The sequence below is a fragment of a genome, unplaced genomic scaffold, assembly GCF_019419815.1.
Source record: "Pyrus x bretschneideri cultivar Hongxiangsu unplaced genomic scaffold, Pyrus_bretschneideri_v1 Contig61, whole genome shotgun sequence".
Taxonomy (NCBI): Eukaryota; Viridiplantae; Streptophyta; class Magnoliopsida; order Rosales; family Rosaceae; genus Pyrus; species Pyrus x bretschneideri.
In genome coordinates this window covers 2,060,650-2,070,907 of record NW_025999800.1, presented here as the reverse complement: position 1 = coordinate 2,070,907, position 10,258 = coordinate 2,060,650, and positions in this window count along the sequence as shown.

The window sequence follows — 10,258 nt, the reverse complement described above, 5'->3', positions numbered from 1 at the left end:
CACTTTAGGTGGTTTCAACTCGTAGGTGACTTGCGATACATCGCACAACCTTCACGTGATCATAGCACTGAGCATATTTATAGACACCAGCCTGTCGTATATACCACTTTAGGTGGTTCCAACTTGTGTGCAGGATAGTGGTTCTGACTCGTGTACAGGTCACTTTAGGTGACTCCGGCTAATGTACTGATAGTACTGGCTTATTATGATTTGTTTTATCTCACCTGCTTGATGCTTATACTGTTTGTTTGGATATGCTGACGTGGCATATTCTAGCATGGCATATTTGAGCTTTATCATTTTTGCATGATTTGATATACGAGTACGTATAATATTTTCTGGAAAGTATACGGGTTTTACAGAGAGGGGTTATTACTTGATATTGAAATGGTTTGAAAAACAAACTTTGTTTTTGCCCACTCACATTTTTTGTTTTGCGTCCCTTCCAGGTTTTAGGTAGCGAGGATGTGGGTGACGAAAGAGGCATCGAGGCATTTCTGACAGAGCACCCTCCATGTAGGATTTTCTAGTTCACTTGTGTAGCGTTTGTTTATTTTGGACTGCACCTAGGATACTTGAACTTCTACTTTGCATTTTTCCTTCTATGTTTGTCACTAGTACTCACTGATCTTTTTATTGTAAATTATCTTGTTGACTTTATTTCCTCGTATTTTCACTTTTTTACTTCTGCATTGCGCACTTGGCTACGTCACCTCACGTGACGGCCAGCACGCCCCAATTTTTGGATCGGGGTGTGTCAGTTCACTTTTAACGAAAACCCACATTTTTACCTTTTCTTGGTACTATTCACTACACTTTTATTTGTCATTTTCCATTAAAACTAAAGTTTTTTTTAGACTTTTCGTTAGTTTTCCAATATATAAAAAAAAAAAAAAAATTGATGCATGATAACCTAATTTTTCCTAAAATAAATCAAGTTTGGAAATTTTTTTAAAATTGGTAATTTGGGTTTCTGCTGAGGGAATACTTAGTTCGGGTGGAATCATCCCATAAAGTAAATATTAAACGTGGGCTTCTTTAAGCCCAATTTCTGTAAGTCCCTTCCCAAAAATGTCCTCCCCAAGTCCACCACATACGTGTCATTTCAATATTGATATCATAATTTTTAATTTTTTTTAACAGCTTAAGATCAGGCTGTGGAAAGTGGGGGTGGCCATTTAAAACTGAAAATCGAAACCGAAACAAAAATTAAATCGGACCGTACCGAACAGTTTGGTTTTGCGATTTTGAAACCGAATCACAAAGTAGGAAATGGTTTGGTTTCGATTTTGACTTTTGAAAACTATACCGAAACCAAAACCAAACAGCACCATAAATATTAATAAGCATTTAATTAAATGTATATATTAGATGTCATGTTTTAATAGGTTGTTTGTTAGAGTCCATACATTTAGTATGAATCCAACCACACTAGAATATCATCAGTCATCACTTTCTTTCTCTTCGACATAATATCACCACTCATGAGTAGGGGTGGGCACTTGAATGCATTGTCCTACAATAGATATGTGATCAATGGGTAAGTGTTCCATGCAAAGGACGTTGAGAAATCGAAATTGCAAGGGAAATAATGCTTAGCTTCCTCATAGATTTAAGGGTGCAACCATGCAAGTCTTGTTTGCTGGGCAATTAGACCATCTCCAAATGAGATGTCAAATATGCCAAATAGGATTAAAAGACATTTAGGTGTTCTCCAATGGATATGTCATATATGATATGGCATGTGAGTCATTTGACTCCTTGCTTTCTAGCTGCTTTTTTTTTTTTTTTTTTTACAGAAAACAAAGAAGGAGTTAAAAATATTTATTTGAATTTCTTAATACATGGATCCCATTAACAACCAATAGAATAAAAACTACAATTAATTTTGCTTATTTTTTAATAGTTAATGTAACTCTAGGCCTAATAAAATAATAAAATAAATATTTGACACATTCATTGGAAAAGAAGAGAATTTAGCACTTGTATTTAATTTGCCACATCAACCATCAAATAAAAATTTGACATATTATATTTGACATCTCATTTGGAGATGCTCTTATAATATACATCTGCCATGAGTCCGTAACATTGGATCATTGATACATGTTATCTACTACATAGAATATGCATGTAAAGTTGCAAACCGTTCATGCATTTCTTCTTCCCAAGCCTTACAACTTTTGTGTGGCACCTGGTACCTAGCTAGCTAATAAGGTTGCTCTGTGAGGACTTTTTACTGGTTTTTAATGAGGAATTAGTTTCATTTTATATACTGATTATGACATTTTGTAGCGGTTCGATTAGCTACAGCTGATGTTTAATTTGTACCCCTTAAGAGCACTCTCTATGATGTCTAGATTGGGAAATGCTTAATAATGTGTTCTAATGTATGATGTCTTTCATTTTAAGTTCTGACTTATGATCTTACTAGAAACTACTTTTCTTCTAGATAAGTTTTTTTTTTTTTTTTAAGTTCTTTGTTGATTGCATTCATGTAAAGCTTGAGGTAATGAGCGTTTAGTATTTTAAATTGTATATGTTTTCTTAAAAACTAAACCAAACGGTTTGGTTTCATTTGGCTTCAAACCGCACTGAACCGAACCGCAAAAAGTTTCAGTTTTGATTTTACTCAAAACCGCACTAAACCGAACTGTGCCCACCCCTAGTGAAGAGCAACTTACATAAGATGGATTCACCATTAGGTGGCATTTCTATTCAATAATACAATGTCATGTGTTGAAAACACATTGATTTATTGGAATTCGAAACCACATTATCAGTAAACCCATTCCATCAGTCCTTCTTTGTGTTGTGAGATTTTTTTCTTCTTGTCTGGGAAATATATGCATATTAGAACAAGTTTAATGGCTAAATCTGATACAAAAAATAAAAATAAAGAAAGAAAAAACACAACTAAAAAGTTAATTTAAGGGTTTGTAACTCGAGTAGCAAGAGCATTTATTCATGCACTTGGGGTCTTCCTATTATTTGTATCAAAATAAGTAGCGATTACACACACTATACCCAATTGGCCTGTTTAGTGGGCTGATTAGGATAGGTTGTAACTAATAAAAATGGATTTGAGTCCAGTAAATTTTTTATTGTGTCAAAATATGAGATGACAGATGGGTTATGAATCCACAATAAAATGAGATATATAATCTCTTTTTCCTAAAACTCAATCTCATCCAACCCACCAGACAGCCTGTTAAAATTAAAAATGTTGTCTTATGTTTATAAACTCTCAATCCAATAGACTATTGTACACAAACTAATTTTTAGTTTGTCGATATTGTTATAAAATATATATATATATATATATATATATATATAATCGACTTTAAATTTCTCATCCGAACCTATAGCAAAAAATAAAATAAAAAATATAATAGCACTAGTTGATTAAACACATGTAAAATATGTTTGAATACAACTGTATGTTGGGCATGGACAAACGTCATGTGTAAAAGGTAGTACTGTTTTTCGGTAGGTTTCTGTTAATACATGGACAAGTTAGGGATCGATGATTATCGTTGGCATGGGGTCAAATTAAAAAACGTGTTTAAAACTCCCAGTTAGAACCCTAAACCCAACCACATGTTCATGTTTGTCTCACAAGTCACAACCTCGTAGTACTTTCTTTCTTAATTTGTCAATCCTGTTTTCTGCTCGTGAAAGTTATATAATTCAAGAAATGTAAAACTGCACGTCAGAACTAATCATATGCTTATTTTATAATAAGCAAGAAGTGTTAGAGTTAGTGGTATACCGGTCGATTTATTGATAATTTATTAATTTCCTGATTGTCTCTCTGTATCTTCTATTTCTTCGATCACACGATGGGTATAAGGTCTTTTGCTTAATTAGGGAACTGTGGCATGTTGATGGATTTATGTTGGATTTGCATAAAGAGAGAGAGTGAGATGAAATTTGAATTAATTGTATGTGCTGTTGCTTGATGAAAGGGATTTTCATTTTTATGCAACAAATGGAGACTTTTTTTATAAATTTTTTTTATTATCGTTAAGAGGAGGTGTGGGTTCAAAACTATTATAATAATTTAAAGAAGGGGTATGCTATCTACACATTTTTTTTTACTTATCACACGTCTTTTGTTAATTTCTATCTTTTGATCTTTTTTAATTCAGTCGATCCGACGGTTGCAAATTAAGAGGGTGTGTTGGAAGTAAAAAATTGTGTGTGGATAGCACACCCTTTTAAAGAAATGAGAGTTTTAAATCTGGAACACATAGATAGAAACCCAACATCGTATCTGCTAAGATATTGGACTACATGCGAAACATAATTAAAATAAGAAACAACAAATGGAGACTAATTTTGGTGTTTATTTTGCATTCGTTTACAGTAAAATTGACTCTCCATTAATAGATCATCTTTTGCAAAAATAAATTCAATCCGAAACCCTTATCCATTTAATGCAATTTCAAAGTTTCTAAGAACAACATATTCGTCAAATTATTTGGTCACAGCTAGGCTTTGATAATATTTTGTAATTGTATATTCGAAGTGAAACTTAGAAAGTAGTCGGTTTAGATTGTTAAAATTCAATGTAGACACAAATCCCAGAAATACTTATAGTTTCTCATAAAAACAAATGAAGGATCTATTTCCTTAAGTCTCATTACAGTGTGATGTCAATATAGCAATATTAACACGACACTAGGGTCACAAAGTATCAATATAAAAATATGATATTGTCAAATTATAGATGCAAGTGTCAACGATTCCTGAGCGTTAATTCGTTATAACTCAATTTTCATCAACGATAAAAAACCAATCAGCACGTTCTAACGCAACAAAACCTTATTTTGAGATTCTAAGAGTATCACCAAGAGATGTCAATTTAAATATAAAATTTAAATTTAACAGCCTATGTGGCATTTTGACATCTTTTAAAATTTTACTCTACTAACCGATATGCCAAATTAAATATTATTTAATTACACTAAAATACAATCCACATATCCACTAAATCATCAACCTAAAACAACGCTAAACCAATTCGGGCCAAAATCCGGTCCGAACCGGATCGCGATTGCTCTGTTAAAGTAGCAAACGATGACGATGAAGACAAAATCTGGTAAAGTAGCAAACGATGACGACGAAGACAATCAAAACAACAATAAAAAAGGTGGCAATGATACGATGAAGGCGAGTTGGCTCAGTGAGTTGAGTGAGTTGTGAGAATCGGGTGGCGAGTCGAAGCGGGAGGGAAAAAGAGGAGGTGGTGGCATGGTGGTGTCAAGGCAGCAGAACAGCGACGTGCAGAGCTCGACGAGCTTGTCGAAGAGGAAACGACGTCGTGGTATATGATGGCTTAGGGAAAGAGTGAGAGGGGTAGGAGATAAAAATAATAATAAAATATTTGAAGATGCTGTCAAATTTGACAGCAATCCCCTTGCTGCCAATCCATGTCATCGCCACATAAGATTGACATATTGGTTGGAGAATATTGTTGTGGTCATTTTTTACTGTTATAACTTACGTGGACATTTTGACATCTTCTTTAGATATGCTCTAAGAAACATATAGGGTGTGTTTATTGTACCGGACTATCTTGGACTGGACTAGATTTAAGGACTAACCTGGACTGACTTAGACTAGATTAAGCTGGACTAACTTAGTGAAGCGTTTGATGCAGTGTCAAACTAAAAAGTTGGATAATATATTATTTAATTCATATTTATTAATATTTTATATTATTTAATACATATTTTATTACTACTACTGTCACATCCCCATCCAGGACAGATCACTTCTCGGGTCCGCTCCACCATAGTAGCACGATATTGTTCGCTTTGGGCTTACCATTCCCTTACGATTTTGTTTTTGAGAACTCACGAGCAACTTCCCAGTGGGTTACCCATCATGGATTGCTCTCGCGCACTACTCGCTTAACTTCGGAGTTCTCATGGAACCCGAAGCCAGTGAGCTCCCAAAAGGCCTCATGCTAGGTAGGGATGAGAATATAAATATAAGGATCACTCCCCTGGGCGATGTGGGATATCACAACTACTGTCTGGTTTTTTTCATTCTAGAAACCTCCAATCTCTATTCCCAATTCTGTTCCGCTAATCCCCCATTTTCTTCCTTATTTTGCTCCGTCCCTCTCCCTCTGTTTCTTCCAAATTTTTATTCTTCCATCTCCCTCTTCATCTCCATCTTTTTCTCGTATTTCTATCTGTTCATCTTCCTGTTTTCTTCCTAATTTTTCTAGAATACAATTGGAGGATCTGAACCCAAATCAGAGTCTAAGTCATCTGGGTATTCATGGGTCTGCTTTTTCAGCATCAATGGCAAAGGTTTGCGATCAGGGAGTCTGGACTAGATGTAGTGTGATTAGAGTGACTGTTGTGAGTTTTAGACGCACAACGATTTTTGTAAAAAAAAAAAAAAATTGGCTTTTTTTGTTTAGAATTTTGGATTTTGATCTGGTTTTGAAAGTGGAAATATTGCAGAAATTTTTGCCTATTTTGCTTCGAATTTTGCAGGATCTGGATTTGGAAATGGTAAATGAAAGGGGCGAAGTAGGGCATAGTTTAGATATGGGACCTAGGTTCCGAATCTGGCGAGGGACAAGTAGATGGGAGGGGCAAAGCGAGGAGGGACGAAGTAGGGAGGAGTTGGCGTAGTAGTCTGGCCGATATTGGGGGGTCTCACTAAGACCCTTTAGCAAAGTGCTTAGTCCTGTTTAGTCGAAATAAGTCTCATTAAAGCTTGTCCTGGTTTGTATCAAACACAAGACTAAATTACTACTTAATCCAGTCCAATATAATAAATGCTAGTGACTGCAAACAAACGCACTCATACACTACCTCCTGTGTAATTCACAAACAATCAACACATAAAATTTGTGTGGTTCTCATTGCCCAAAACTCCTCAAAAAAAATCTCACATTTCAAAAAGGAGATTGATACCTTTCTCTAAAAGGAACCTCTCATGCAATTGCTTTTTGTACCATTGATTTTGTGCACACAATAACCTCTCGATTGATAAAAATTTGAGTTACAAAAAAAAGGAGAAAAAGATAGCTCCACATGTCGGTCCCACCGACGAATCATTCGCATTCCAAATCACGCCAAACTTGCGGACAACCACCGGTTCCTCGCTTCCCACCGCAAGAGATTTTTCGATCTGAATGATACATCATATGTTACTATATAAATAATAAAATATATATTAAAAAATTAATACTTTAAAAAATAAAATTTTTCATCACTTATAAAAACACATAATGTATCATCCGTGTTTCGATTATAATAAAAAGTTTTCTTCTCCACCGCGTGGTTGTACGTCAGCCGTCAGCTTTCGCCGCACGCGTGGCGCTCATCTGCTGGGCCGCTGCCTGATTCAACTTTTTAAACCCATTTTTTTAATTTCTTGCGCAGGTGCAATGGTTTGTTTTGTGTGGTTGAAATTGGATTGAAAAGTAACTGTCTGCTGAGAGTTTGCCACGCGTCGAAACAGTATGGTCACACTTCACGACGAGCGTTATGAAGGCCATGAAACACCTCCGCCGTGACCCCACCACCGTCTTCTCTCTTTCAAAACATAAACAGAACAATGGACGCTTCTAATTTTATCCACTACAAAATATCTTCATAAACTTGCTGAACGAATAATTTTTTACATTTTATAATACTTTTCTTTTGATTTTTCAAAATTGTGTCACAAAAAATACTTACGTGCATCAGAAAATATCTCAAATTGTTTTTCTTTGTAAGTAAGAGATTTTTCCATTACCGTAAAAAAAGAAATTTACGTTAAATGTCAAATAATAAGTACAAAAATTTATTTTTTGATTCGATTGAACATTGTAACGATGCTTCTCATGACTAGAAATTCAAGCGAAAGTAATTAGCCAAATTTACCTTATATAAATAAAAAAATGATAAATTATAGCTCATGCAATTCAATTTATTAGAAACTAGTTTTTGCCTAGATACTTTATGTGTATGAACACAATTTTTTTAGAAAAATAGGAAGGAGAAAGGGAGAGAGAGAACTTGGGAGGGGAGTGGAAGATTTTTGTTTTTGGTTTATTTATTTATTTATTTTAAATATTGGAGATATTTTAACATTAGTTGTAGATGAGTTTTCAATAAAAACAGTAAAATTTAGATCTATGAAATTATATTATTGCACATCATTTTTTTTGTGTGATAGAAGACTAAATATTTTTTTCACATTCTTTTACTTGACAAAGAAGGTTTCATTAATGTAGTTTTAGATAATTTATTTTCTAATTTTGACTCTTTTTTTTTCAATGCCACTATTTCTACTAACATGCCATCATCTAGATGCATGCTTTAGATATTTTGTGTTGTGAGACCTGTAACTCTATCGGTTATGGACACTTCACAACTCATTTTCCATCAGAATATTTTAAAATATTACCCGCTCCATTAGAATTATTAAGTTGAGCACTCGATTTAGGCTGCTAATATCCAGAAGAGAATCTTGCCTTGTATGGCTAGAAATGTCTTCCCCTTCGACTTCTCAGGGTTTTGGCATTTTTTTTTTTAAATTTAATTTCTACTTAAAATATAAAAGAAAAAAAAAAGGTTATTTATTTGAACGTTAAAATTCCTTTGAGTTTTTAAGTGAAACTGTCTAAAGTTTATCATGCAAAAGAAGTTCCAAAATTTTGCAAGGTGTTTGGAGGTTGTGATTTACAAGGATGATGACGTAGTCAAATAGTGACACGTGGTGATTCTTCAAAATGCCGCTCAAACTTCTGGTGGAGAATTAGTTGCTGTTGGAGGCCCCACTTCGCACCACAGTTGGTAGCAGCCAGATATTTTTTCAGGGTATCTCAAATTTATTATTTAATATTACAAAGGCCAAAGAATTTTTCTTCACTATTTTACCCCCTTTTTATTATCGTTTTACTGAATTCACCCTCAACACCAAATAATGCCACAATATTTTTTAGGGTTAAACTCTATTTATTACCCTCATGATTTTCAACATTTAATGCATGAAGTTTTTTTCGTCCCAAAGTTATACCTAAAGTGTTAATTTTGGGACATTCTCATACATCCGTTAGTCTGACGGTTAAGTCTTCCGTTAACTGGTGACGTGGTGCCCACGTAAACAATGATTGGACATCACATGTCATTAAAAAAAAATAAATAAATAAACAATTAAAATAGTTAGTTAAATAAAAGTTAAAAAAAAATTCCCCTAGTCCCCTCTGCACATCCATCCTTCTCCAGATCCCCTTTGTCTTCCCCACCTCGATCCCCCACCCCGAGCGACTTGATGTGACACGTGCGACAATATAGGCCTTTCTGTGGAAGAGAGGGTTGTCGTGCTTCCATCCGAGGACGAGGGACTTGTCAGGTTCCCGCAGCTTGACGGAGTAGAGCGCGTGGGAGTTGAGGATGGTGTGGACGACGTTGAGTTCTTGGATGGTGAGGGGGTCGAGAAGGTGGTGGGGGGTGTCGGAGATGTGGTCTTTGAGGCGGGGCGTTGGGATAGGGGGTTTGTATTAGATGCGGTTTTTGGAGGAGCACTAGGTGGAGTTTGTTGTGCAGTTGAGGAGGTCAGAGACGTACGGGCGGCGCGTAAGGGAGGTGGGACCAAGTGAAGAGGAGGACTAGGCCTATGCAGAGGGAAAAGGAGAAAAAACGCAGGAATCTCCGATCTTCCATGGATTCTATGTTTCAGAGTTTGAGTTTGAGGGAGGGGGAATGATGGATGTACAGAGGTGCAGAAGAAGAAGGGAGGGGAGTCGGGGTGGGGAAGACAAAGGGGATCTAGGGATTTTTTTTATTACTTTTATTTAATTAATTATTTTTTAATTTTTAAAATTTCCACGTGGATGACATGTGGAGCCAGTCATTGTCCACATGGGCGCCATGTCACAGTTAACGGAAGACTTAATAATTTGACTAACGGATGTATGAGATTGTCCTAAAATTTGCATTTTAGGTATGACTGTGGGACGAAAAAAAACTTGATGTACTAAATGTTGAAAACCACGAAAGATGAGGATAGTAAACAGTATTTTGCCCTATTTTTTTAGTAGAGAGTTAATGTTAGTGAATTAAATAGTTAATTGTTAGAATGAAAGAGTAAGAATCAAACTCGCACCGTAACACATAAAAATTATCGTGTTCTGTAATGCGGTAAAACGTCATATGCAATAGTGCCACAATGTTTAGTTTTTCTTAATATGTTTTAATAAGAAAATGATGTCCTTATAAATGGAGAAATATTACAAACATAT